This window comes from Lutjanus erythropterus, chromosome 4, assembly GCF_056507025.1.
Source record: "Lutjanus erythropterus isolate fLutEry1 chromosome 4, fLutEry1.hap2, whole genome shotgun sequence".
Classification (NCBI taxonomy): Eukaryota; Metazoa; Chordata; class Actinopteri; order Lutjaniformes; family Lutjanidae; genus Lutjanus; species Lutjanus erythropterus.
Window position 1 is genome coordinate 2,906,265 of NC_139320.1, and position 13,193 is coordinate 2,919,457.

General features: G+C 37.1%; 1 protein-coding gene across 4 annotated transcripts in view; it reads left to right on the plus strand.

The window, feature by feature from the left end:
- Positions 1 to 10,433: 10,433 nt before the first annotated feature.
- Positions 10,434 to 13,193, plus strand: part of cuedc1b (CUE domain containing 1b) — a 30,982-nt gene continuing 28,222 nt past the window's right edge. For 3 of the 4 annotated variants that reach the window (XR_014769961.1, XM_084716778.1, XM_084716776.1), the window contains exon 1: positions 10,434 to 10,589. The gene's annotated coding sequence lies outside the window, so the exon portion shown is untranslated. The remainder of the gene's footprint in view (positions 10,590 to 13,193) is intronic. The other variant, XM_084716777.1, reaches the window with a different exon arrangement.

The window sequence follows — 13,193 nt, forward strand, 5'->3', positions numbered from 1 at the left end:
CAAGATTCTGCTCAAAATGAATGAAAATACTTGACTGTGGGAAGTCCATATGAAATTAGGATTCTAACAGCATCATAACAGAGTCAGAGTTCATTTTTAAACACTTGATAACAAATGGTTTAACATCTAAATATGAACGGAAACGGCTGCTAAAGGTCTAGACTAGTCCTCACTCATGTATCAATATTTCATGTTGGTCAAATCATTTTGTCTCATGGGTGTTTTAATACTTCCAAAGAAATGTGGATTTTCTGAGCTGGGCTGCAGCTTTGATACCGTCAGTGATCTGATCCGGAGCACAGTCTCTGTACGCTCCGGTTCTACAAGGACTTCACCACTACGAACTCACACTGACACAGGAAAGAAACACTACAACAGGTTTAGTTTGCAGTGCTGCTCTTTAGTGTCGACCTCATATTAACTGTTGATCTGAGTCCGGTCTGTGTCAGTAGTCTGCATGGTAGACAGCCCAGGAGCAGCTCTGCTCCCAGCTCTTCACTAACTGACTGTAAAGTCTGTGTGGTCTGTCTCCTGTTCAAGAGCCCAGCCTTCATCTTCACATGTGGAGTTCACTTTGATGGTTCGACTCGAGCCAGAACCTGAGGAATGTTGACATGGTTCTGGTTTCAGGGGTCTGTATCATGAAGGAAGTTCAGCAGGTTGTTGATGAGGTAGAGACAGAGTTGAATAGAAACATCAAAACCAAGAACATAGTATGACATGAGATGAAACTGGGAGATGGGGTCATAAACAGGACTGCAGTTTCATTATCGATTGATCTTTTGAGTATTTTCTCCATCAGTTGATCAGTTGTTTAGTCCATAAAATGTCAGCAGTTGGTCAAAAAAAAGTTGATCACTGTTCTCCAAAGCCTGATGTGACGATCACAAATGTCTTTAGTCCACAACCCAAAGATACTTAGTCAACTGTCAGATGAGTCAAATTAAAACACAAAATATCACATTTGAGAAGCTGAAAAAAAAGTATTTGGACATTTCTTTATTTAAAAATTAAAATCTCAAATCTTTAATCAACTATCAGAATAGTTGGTGATTAATAGTTGATCAATTATTGATTAATTGTTGCATCTCTAGTTATACAGGCAGCCAAAATATAATTATTTGGTTAAGAGAAATGTTTAATAGAAATGCACAATAGTGTGAAACAGATAAAAGACTCAGGATATAAATAGGTGTGTATTATGTTTGTTTTTTAACATGTGATTTGATGTCCAGATGTGATTTTCATCAAAAGATTGAAGTATTGTGACATCTTTCTGCCAAAGCAGAGAGCAGAAGAAAATAAGATCTGACCTTTGTGTGACCAAAATGATGCATTAATGATTTAATGAGAACTTATTACCTGACAATGGATTTATTTTTCCAGTGGAAGACACCAGAAGGTGTCTTTTTGATTGTCAGTTGTCATCACGCCATGTCCTCTGAGCTGCAGTGATGGACTGAGTGTAAAAACATCAGCAGGAATGTCAGAATGCAGATGTTGGTGACTATTCAGCACAGGTGGTGTAGTGTGAACACCTGGAACAACAGCAATATTACTGATCTGTCAAATCATGTTACTGTTACCATGGTAATCTAACAGGGTTTAAAGTGAGCCAGCTTTGTGATGCAGGGAAACCTGAGTCAAGCCAGAAACTAACTAGCTGCTAGGTGCAGTCCTCCCCGTCTGTCACAAGAAAAAATTGAAAATAGCCACCAAACCCACTGATGTCACTTCATGATACAGACCCCAGATGGGAGCATTTTTGTTACTGAGAATCATCCAGGTCTAATAGTGTAATGATACAGTCTTGCCAAAATGTGTTGCCTTTATTCTAAAATAAGAGCGCGGTGTCACTCAGGATAACTTGAGCCAAGATACACAAATCGAACCAGATCTGCTGGATTAATTTGAGCTGGCTAACGTCAGGTTATCCTGAGGGCTGTTTGATGAAAACGGATGAGAACAGCAGGACTTACAGCTTGGCTTGAGTCAGTGTAACTTCCATAAACACAACTCAACGCCCATGTGGTTTGATTGACTGAAACATGGGGCCTCATTTATGAAAATGCTCTTAAAATTTGTACTTGAACTTAGTCCTTGGGTCAATGCTGACGGTGAGCTTAAGTTCAATTCATAAAAGATACTGAGCATAAAGAACTCTGCATACTCTGGTTCTAGGGAGAATATTTGTAATTTAATTACATAGATCATGAACTTCATGAATTTATTATGAATTATGAATTTATAGGTCATAAATAGTTCTGGGCCAAAAGAAAAACAAATACGTACTATACAGTGGACTTAATAGCAGGTTAACAAACACGCAGCTTGGGAGTGTGTCACTATTTATTGATAATTCCTGTCGCACTTTATAAAGCTGATGCAAAGGTGCATATGCATCCTAAACTGCAACCATAACCAGAAGGAAAATCACTCAAGTCTAGACTTCACTTAAACTTCAGATCATTTCCATGTCAAAGAAAAGTTTTTAGAAATAATTACTGCTACATGGTGTTCTACTCAAGTCAAACTTGTTGATAGTAAGTCTAGGACTGCAACTAATGATTATTTTCATACTCAATCTGTTGATAATTTTCTCCAGTAACTGATGAGTTGATTGGTCCAAAAATGTCAGGAAAAGGTGAAAAATGTTGATCAGTGTTTCCCAAAGCTCAAGATGACGTCCTCAAATGTCTTGTTTTGTCCACAACTCAAAGATATTCAGTTTGCTGTCAGAGAGGAATAAAGAAACCAGAAAATATTCGCATTTAAGAAGCTGAAATGAGAGAATTTAGACTTTTTTTTTCTAGTTGGTGATTAATTTAATAATCGATTAATCATTGCAGCTGAGAGCATTGAGTCCATCTTATAAATGAGGCCTCTGGTTTAAGAACACACTGACTGAATTGCTTGAATTTCTGTGATGATCAAACTGAAGATGAGCTTGATTGACTGAAGTAGCCCTGTGTTAGCTGGTAATGTGTCTTCCTGACGCCTCTCTGGATGAGTTGACCCACATGTGAAGAACAGGCTCCTGCTGAACAGAGACAAAACCTCCTACATGCTTGATTTTTCAGTTCAATCTGCATCTGAATGTCTCGTCACTGTCAAACTTTTTTTTTTTTTCTTCCAGACATGAATCCTGATGTTTATCCAGTGTCATGAAGTCAGACCTTCTCTGTTTGCACTTCTTTTATGGCGATGTGAGATTCAGCCTGACGGGGCTGAACGAGCCGTGTAAGGGATTAATCTAACCATGACTGTACTTCTGAATATTTTTATTGAGTCTCTTTTCAATGGAATGAAATCACTGTTACTCTGTTAGCAATAAGGCAGCTTTATTTTGACTAATTGAAGGACATAATGGGAAATGGGCGGTTTTTAAGTGTTCCTAGGAAAGATAACTGCATAACTGTTGTCAACATTAACACTTTAAATGCTCTTCAGTAATACCTGACTTCAGTGATGTATCTCAGGAATGGTTAATTTGGTGTTTGATCAGTGAATCATCATGTCCGGGGGGAGCTGATGGAGGACGGGGGTGTGATTTTAGCTTGAAAAGATGAAATTTTAGGAGCATTTTGACAATGAATTTACATACAAGACATGTCTCCAACAAGGTGTCCACATGTTGGTGCTGGAATGGGAGCAGTAGCCATATTGTGTGTCGTTGGCTCGTGTGCGTCCTTCCTCTCTGTTTGACATCCGCTGTCTGTCCCTTCTTTTTTTAATCCAGATTTAAATATGCCATACTAGAATAACCCCGCCCCTCTTCTAGACGACAACCCAAAAAACGTCACCACACCTTAAAAATCCGTTTGATCAAACTCGGGTTTTGTTCATTTCTCTGTAAATAAGATATTTGACTGTACTTTTCTATAACACTGGAGAGAGATATAAAGGGAACATTATTTTTGTTTTATTTCTCTTTGGTTTGTTCTGGTTCATCCTGCCTCCCCTCTTTCAGAGTCCCTCACTGTTCTCGCGCTGTGGGACTGATTTTTAAGTGTTGAAGTCATCATTTGATTATTTAAATGGGTGTTCAGCTCTTGTGCCCAGAAGCATTTAACATGTACAGATCAGTTTTTGCTAGGCTCATCTTAAGTTTGATTTGTTGATTGTACAGATCTATTAGGGGGAAAAATAAAAGTTATTGAAAGTGTATATTGTACTTTCTTTTTCCACTTCTTCACTGGTGAAAGTCTTATGATCACATTGTGTTGTTGGCCAGTGTACATCCAATAAGAACATCAGCTTATTGTATATACATGGCAGATGCATCAGAATGATTTACGTTTAAACTTTAAACAAACCTCTTCTATTGCATAGCAGAACTCTTTAACAGGAGTCTTCTAACAAAACCAAAACTCCAGAGCTCTCTGGACCACTGATCCTCAGCATTCTGATGATTTACAGTGAAGTTACAGTAACAAAGGGCTTTACAAATAAAGCGTGACATATTTTAAGGCAAACAAAAAGCTAACTAAAGGCTATAAAACTAAACACATTATGGGCCAGTTTCATAAGGTTTAAGTCTAGTCCCAGACTAAAATACCTGTTTAAGCTGCCTTGTGTCGAGGTGACTTGCACAGACTGGATTTAAACTTAACTAATTGCAAGAGGGAGGATTAGAGCTCCTCTAGGACTAAATTGAAACTCAAATTAATAGTTCACCCAAAAATGAAAATTCATTCATTATCTACTCACCCTCGTGCCTGTTTAAGGTCAAGTTTATTTTGTTAGTCCATAAAAAACTGCTGGAGTTTCACAGGAAAACAGTGTTGCAGAATCTGGCAAACAGTGGAAGTGAATGGTGACCAGTTTTCAAATGTAAAAACATAAAATGTCTCCATTCTGCTTGTTTGGCATAATCCAAGTCTCCTAAAGTCCTGTCAAATTCAGACAGTGTGCACATGAACGTGGCTCCAAGGATCTACACTGAAGATTCAGGATAATAATTTTTTTTTAGTCACCTTTGTATGTCGGGGCTTGAATTGCACCAGACGAACAGTATGGAGGCATTTTATGTTTTTATTCTGTTGTTTTTTTACATTTGAAAACTGGTCTCCATTCACTTCCATTGTTTGGGAGATTCTGCAACACTGTTTTCCTGTGAAATTCCAACAGTGTGTTGTGGACTAAAAAACTAAACCTGACCTTCAATCAGCATGAGGGTGAGTAAATAATGACTGAATTTTCATTTTTGATTGTCCTGTTCGTCAGGGAGCATGATCAGACCTTTACCCTCGGTGGACCATGAGCGAAAATCTCACAACTATATGTTATTGTGTTGTATAGTTAAGATGCGGAAAGCTACAGTTTGATCCCACATTATCTTAAAAGACTAATTTTCTGTGACGATTTTTTGGCCTTTTTCTTTGATTGGACAGGACAGGTGAAGACAGACAGGAAAGGTGAGAAAGAGAGAAGACAACATTCAAAAAAGGACCACAGGCTCGGGTCAAACCCCCCCGGCTCCAATAAGAACTACAGCCTGAGTATATGCTGAGTACCAAGTGAACTAGCAGGGTGCCACTTAAAGAGCATTTTTATCTCACAGACGTTAAGTAGGATGAGTAAAGCTTTATATATATATACACATATTTATAAATTTTATTTATTTTAAGCCCAACATGCATTACAGAGGCCAGATGAGTCTGGTTTTTACTTTGAATAACTGGATGGTTTGACACAGTTTGTTTTAGAAATGTTTTTCTTAAGTTTTTTGAACAAATTCTTTTTGCTTCTGTCGTCGTTTTGTCTCCAGATCCACACCACTCCTGGTGTTTTCTGTTCCATTCCTTATTTTTGTGAACACAACTAGTTATTGTTGTTAGAAAAAAGACTTCAGATGGGCCAAAATCCTCCGGTCCTTCCAAACATGTAGTCCATGAAGTTCAGAAACTCTTAGAAAAACAGCTAGATTCAGTGAGAATTGAAGCTTGTTGCAGCTTAGACAGAAACAGTAAAGTGAGAGCAGGTCCAGACATCAGCACACTGAAGAGAAACTGTTCAGGAGTCTTCTTTTATACTCTGTGTGTCTCCTCCTGTTGTGGCTCCACCCTATTTCACAAATCCAGGAATTGAATACCATTATTTATAAGACATTTCATTAAAATGGAATTTATTCTACAATTATTTCTATTTCTATTTATTTCAATTATTTTTCCTAAAGGGTTTCCACAATAGCTCCCTCTGCTGGTCATTGCACAAACACCATACATTTCACTCCACAAGTATTTTAAATGGATATAAATAAAAATTAGAAAACTTCGCACATATTTTTGAGTATATCTGATGCTTGTTGCCGACTAGTATATCCATCATATTGCCAGAAGTATTTATAGCAGTAGATGTATCATTGAGGTTGCGTGTATCTGTGTGTGTACACATGCACGCGCTGTCACACGCATGTCTGTATGTATGCGAGTGTGTGCATCTGTGTGTTTGTGCATGTGTTATCATGGCACGTTTGTATGTATATGGATAAGAGTGTATGTCAATAAAAGTCCCCTTACACATAGAAAGAACAGCTTTTGTGTGTGTATGTATGAGAAGTTGTGTGAGTAAGAAGAACAATATGGCTGACATTAAAAATGTCAGTAGGTAGCCATGGATATTAGACTTAGAGCTAGAAATTAAATTAAGCCAATCACATTCAGCCTCGTCAATTTCTGCCCAGCAACTGTGAGTGGACATGTAGCCACTGTGTAGGCAAGATGGACATTTCATGAATGAAAGAATGAATTTAACATTAGCCAGCTCAAACTTTGAATTTATTAACAGTTAAAAAAGACTGGCGTCTAAATGTCCATGTTTGACACAGAAAGACACAGACAGAGACAGACAGACAGGCAGACACAAAAAACAGAGTAAAATGACCAAATCAATAAAAAGATATTTTATTGGTCATTTCACAGTCTCAGAGCCCTGACTGAAAAGGCTGTACGTCCTTTAAGTACAAATCTGGAGCTGGAACAACCAGCAGCGACTCAACCCAGGATGTCAGGGAGCAGGAGGAGATAAACAGCACTAAAAGCTCAGCAAAATAACCAGGAGCCAGGTCTTTCAGGGCTTTGTAAGGAGCCACTAATATCTTAAATCATCTCAAAAAGCAACAGGTAACAATCAGTGAGATGTGATCACATTTCATAGTCAAGGTCCTGGCAGCAGAGTTCAGCTTATAACACGTGCAAGAGACGATTCCTTAGTGTATCCATCAGTGCATATCACACACAACAGATGTAACAAGACAAAAAGGACATAAAAGATGTAACAAGACAAAAAAACATGAAACCCAAAGAAAAATGACATAACAGGAAAAAAAAAAGTGATGTAAAAGATTTAACAAGACAAAACAATCATGGATCAAGGCAAAAAATGACATAAAAACATGTAACAAGATGAAAAAGATGTAATAAGGCCAAAAATTACATAACAAGACCAAAAAATTATGTTAAAGACCAAACAAAACAAAAAAGACTCCTGGAAAGGTGGCTGCACTCTCAGCCATACACTTTAAAACAGGGCGAATGACATCAGCGGTCAGTTATTGTCAACAGACGAATCAGTGCAATATACAAGTTAAAACACATCAACAATACTCTTACGTATTGTACTAAAAACATGACATTTTTAATAACTAAAATCAAGAATTATAGCCCACATGAGTGATATGATCAGAATATTTTCACAGATTCATGTTATCTCCTGATATAATGGTTAATTTTTGGGACAAAAAGGACAGGATTCAGGACTGTCCTGTAATTATCAGGACATCTGGTCACCCTGCATCCTCCCTGCTCCGAGCAGTTTCAAATTCAGCTTAACAGCCCTGCCATAAGGCTGTCATAATGAAGCTTATAATGTTTGTGCTGCTTGTGTCAGACAAGATTTGATTTGAACTTCATGGCCGTTTATAACACAGTGTTGGTGTAGTGTCCCTGTTATTTTGTCCACCCTGACAGGATCGTCAGATAAAATATTACCTTCCTTACAGTCTAAATATGACTACAACTGAAACTGAATAATTGGTATCACAGAGCGGTGGTGCTGAAATGCATCATGGGAGAATTCTAAGCTCACACAGGAGCAGCTTCACACTGAAGTCCATGTCAGTGTTTCCAGGTTGCCGTTTCTTTGAAACCTGTGTTGTTGTCTGTCTGGTGTTCATTCATCTGCTGGGCTGTTTAAAGGAGCCCAGGCTGAAGCTGCATGAAAACTAGACAGGAAGTAAGATCATCGGACCTTCAAAATAAACTTGTGAAATAAAAAATGTATTTACCCCCTTAACCCTCTATTTCTGTGTCTGATTCATTTTAACAGACAACTTTTGTACACACTCAATAATCATACATAACTCCTCTTCTTGTTCCAATAACTAATATAATACTCATATTCACTGAAATATTCAACCAAGGATGCCCTACATAACATTAAAAAGAAGTAGAGCTGATTGTTAGAAGGATTATAAAATTAATCGCCAACTATTTTAATAATCAATCAATCAGTCTGAGTCATTTTTTATTGTTTTTTTTTTTTTAAAAAGTCAAATTCTCAGATTTCAGCTTCTTAAATGTGAATATTTTCTGGTTTCTTTACTCCTTTCTGACAGTAAACTGAATATTTTTGAATTGTGGACAAAACAAGACATTTGAGGACGTCATCTTGGACTTTGGGAAACACTGACCAACATTTTTCACCATTTTATGGACCAAACAACTAATCAGTGAGTGGAGCCAACGATGAACAGATTGAATGATAATGAAAATAATCATTATGGAAAAGAAAATAGTCCAAACATGTGGTACGACCCTGTGCTCCACATGATTAATTGAGAAAATAATTGACAGATTAATCAACAATGGAAATAATCATTAGCTGCAGCCCTGAAATAATAGAAAAAAATATATTTATCTTTTGCGTCATGTTATACAGTTTTTCACAACAGTTATATTTGTTGTGTTTTATAAATTTCAGGATCTGCATTAGAAATAAAAAATAATGTTCAGTAGGTCTGGAAAAAGAGTTAACTGTTCAACATGGACACAGCACATCATAATTAGATTTAATTATGTATTTACTTTTCATAGTGTTCTGTACACAGGAGCACATTTTTCTTCCTATTCTGGATTTATCCATAAAAGAAAAATTACAATGAAAATATAAGATAAGATAAGATATCCCTTTATTAGTCCCACAACAGGGAAATTTATGGTGTTACAGCAGCAAAGTGGAGAGCAAAAATATAAAGAAGCATCAATAAGAATATAAAAATAAAATATAAAAATATAAGCAGGTGCCATCCAGTCCTTGTCAAATAAATTGATGTAACAGTTGAGTGTTTGAAATGAATGCATTTATTCAAGCTATTACCACTCTTCAGTATGGTTAAACAAACAATAACTCAATATTATTATTATACAGCTTTCCATCAGTGGATGGCTGCTGATGTTGATTTGACAGGCTGGTGGTTAGTTTTGTTTTTTGTACATACTGTACATACTGTACACACACTTCAGCACTCAGATGGGCTTCATCAGACCTGTTCTACTGACTGGCTTTTGCTTAATGTTCCGCAAGTTAATCTAAAGTTGGAAAGACTGTTGACAATGTTACTGCATCTGACTGGAACAAAGTACAACACTTCCTTAAAATCAGAACACTTAAACATGTTGGACATCTTAGAAATTTGATCTTAAACCTCCCAACCTGGTTTTACATAACTGTACAAGTATTTAATTTTAGATTTAATTTATTTTAATGTATCTTGCAGGTTATCTTCCAGATTCTGAAAGTTTTATTTGGCTTTTTATGAGCTAATTGTGATATTGTCTTTTCTCTGTTAGTATATCAATGTTGTTTTTACTTTGCTTTCTTTTTGTAATTGATTTGATGTCATCATAAAAGATCTCTTGAGTATAAATCAAGCTTCATAGACCTTTTTCACAGCAGACATTCTGATATGACATGGTAGGGTAAACTCAGGTGTTACCAATGATAGATAGCTATGATTGGATATCTTTTCATTGGTTGCTTCCCCTACTTAAATATGTGTATATATATATATATATGTATGTATATTTGCAATATGGCGCAGCATCCAAATTGCAGGACTAATTTTTTTTGAAAAAAGAAAAATGTGTAAAAACAACCCATTTTTTAAAAAAAGCAAAAATTAAAAATTGTAATGCAAAAATTAGCAATCTCGCTTAACTAATTGTATATCAGAATCATAGTTTCAGTGAAAATTAGATATTTTGAAGCCCTATATCATATCCTCATCAGTGAAGTATTTGGAATACATTTTATATTAAAAAAATACTTACATATTTGATGACTGTTTATTGTGTTTTTAATCTCGATGTAAATATTGCGCATTAGATATTTTATTTTGAAGGTTTGACTGTATTGTGTCTAACCTGACACTTCCGGTTGCCAGCTGAATTTTATGGCAGATCTGCTGCTGTGTGAGAGGACAGTCTCCTTCTGGTTCCCATTACAATGCTAACATCCAACGTCCCGCTGCTCAGCTGGACCTCCGTGTGGACAGTCTGTATTCAGCCGGACCGTCTGTTCCTGTGTCAGTGAGTACAGCTTGCTAACGTTAGCACTGCTCGGCTGTTTGTTCCAGCCTGAGGGACCAGATGACAATACACTGCTTTAACTGCTGTAAATATGTAGCCTAGTTTACCGCTGCTCTCTGTAAACAGCAACACGGCGGTGGAACAGTCCTCTGGTCTTCAGCAGGGTGCGTTTGTTCCGCTGAAAAACGAGCAGAATGGGGGATATTTGACTATTGAACTCGGTGACATATTTAGACCGAGTTAACGTTAACGTTAATTTGGGTTGTATGCTGCGGCTGGGAGTCACTGACCGAGGCCTGCTACAGTCAGTCCCCGTCTGTCCGCGGAGGACCGTCTGTGCCTGGCTCTGATTAGTTAGCTCCAACAGCTAACACACTGCTGCTAACGCTGCTTTAAGTACAGCCTAGTGCTAACATGAGCTGCTGTAGCGTAAAGTCACGTTATAATGTCGTTAAAAGGTTTTGTTCGACCGACCAATGACAAGAATTAGATTGAATTTGAGTTGAGTTCTGTTGGTTGGTAGAAGAAAAGTACCAGTTAGCCAGTTAGCAGCGACCTACAGAGACCCGAGAGAAGCACATGAGCTCATAGAGGAAGGCTGTGAACTGTTTGGCACCGTTATTAAAGGCGGTGTTGTACGGTACTGTTATGAAGGCTGTATACTGTATGGTGCCGTTATGAAGGCTGTGTACTGTATGTTGCTGTTATGATGTCTGTATACTGTATGGTACCATTAAGAAGGTTGTTTAGTGTATGGTACCGTTATGATACTGTTATGGAGGCTGTATACTCTATGTTACCATCATGAAGGTTGTGAGGTGTATGGTACCGTTATGAAGGGTGTCGTGTATGGTACTGTTATGAAGTCTGTGTATTTTATGGCACTCTTATGAAGGCTGTGAAGCATATGGTACTGTTATAATATGAATATTTTAAACACTAGCTTTAATGAACCCTTGTGGTCTACTTTTTAATCCACAAGGCACAAAATACTTAAATCAAATGATTTTATTTCTAAACTGTTCCTCCTCATGTGAAACACACCGTGTTGGACACCATAGTATTTATACAAAATGTTATTTATCTTTTCAGTAGTCCAGTGCTCAGGTAAGTTAGGAGGAGGTTGGTCACAGCTGCTCCTAATGTGGACTAGATCATGCTTTCAAAGGTCCAATGATGTAAAATTTAGGGGCAGAATAAAGCTGAAAAGTGTGTTAGAATATTTATAAGAATGATATTTATTGTTGTTATTAGTAGTATTTGTTTGTTTGTTTCAGGTCTGTTTTCAGTTTTGGTATGTGAAGCACTTTTGGCTGCATGCATGTATGAAAGGTGCTCTACAAATAAAGCTGAGTTAATAACAATTGTAGGGCTGCAACTAATGATTATTGTCATAGTTCAATCAATCGGTCAATTATTTTCTCAGTTAATGGATTAATAGTTGATCATTTTTTTGTCAAGATGATGTCCTTGTATTGTCCACAACCTAAAGATTTCAATTTACTGTCAGAGAGGAGTAAATAAACCAGAGAATATTCACATTTAAGAAGCTTCAATCAGAAGATTTTGATGTTTTTTCTTGAAAAAATTCTCAAACCGATTAATCGATTATCAAAATAGAGTTTTTGTTACATTAGAATGAGCTCTTTATATCCGCAGAATGCATACGTCCTCTTTCATGGAGGTCGTCGTATTGAATTGCCATGTTTCTACTGACGTTACAAATTTTGTGTTTTTTACTTAACCAGTAGTTGAAAATATTAGCAAACAATATGTCATAAATGAAATACAAACACGTCTTTTTCTCAGTGTAAGATTTATTGCAATCTAGTGGCACATTAGTTCTGTGAATCATTAATTCATGAAGTACAAACAAAATAAATGAACAGAAATGGTACACAAAACTACATTGTTGATTAATAGATTTTTAATCGGTTAAATTCGACTAGTATGTTTTCTTTGGTGTATAATCACCTGAAGATAAGAACTGTCGTGTTTTTGTTACCCTGGACTATATCTACAGAAGAAGCAGGTCCACAGAGTCCATCACATTGCACTGCCGTGTTTCTACAGTAGACCAGAATGGACAAACCAAACACTAGTACTCAGACAATGAACCTCTGAGCTGCAACCTACATACTGACAATGGCAAATTAGCACCTGGGATGCTATCAGTACAAAGGTAAACAAGCTAACAGCTGTTACCTTTTCTCTTGCAGCGATGCAGTCATTTTAATGCCAGAGCTCACCTCCCGATGTGCAAATGTTCCACCAAAACAAGTTCCATCTGGACACTATTTTGCAGCAGCCCCATTGCTGCATCCTGGGCTTAGTGCTGCCCAAGACGTTTGTGATTGGTTTAAAGAAATGCAGAGCACTCTTTCCCCTATAGCAGAATGTGTATGCGTGGAGCCAGACCTTTCCCCAGTACTGAGCACTGTGGAGAGCAAATAAAATGTGTTTATTTTGACATAACTGTTTCATATATTTTTCACAAAAAATACACACATTGGAACAGAAAATTTGTGTCTCGTTTTTTACCCCCCCTAGAAATATTGATATTTGAGACTCCAAAAATCTTCCACGTAAATTGCACACTTCAAG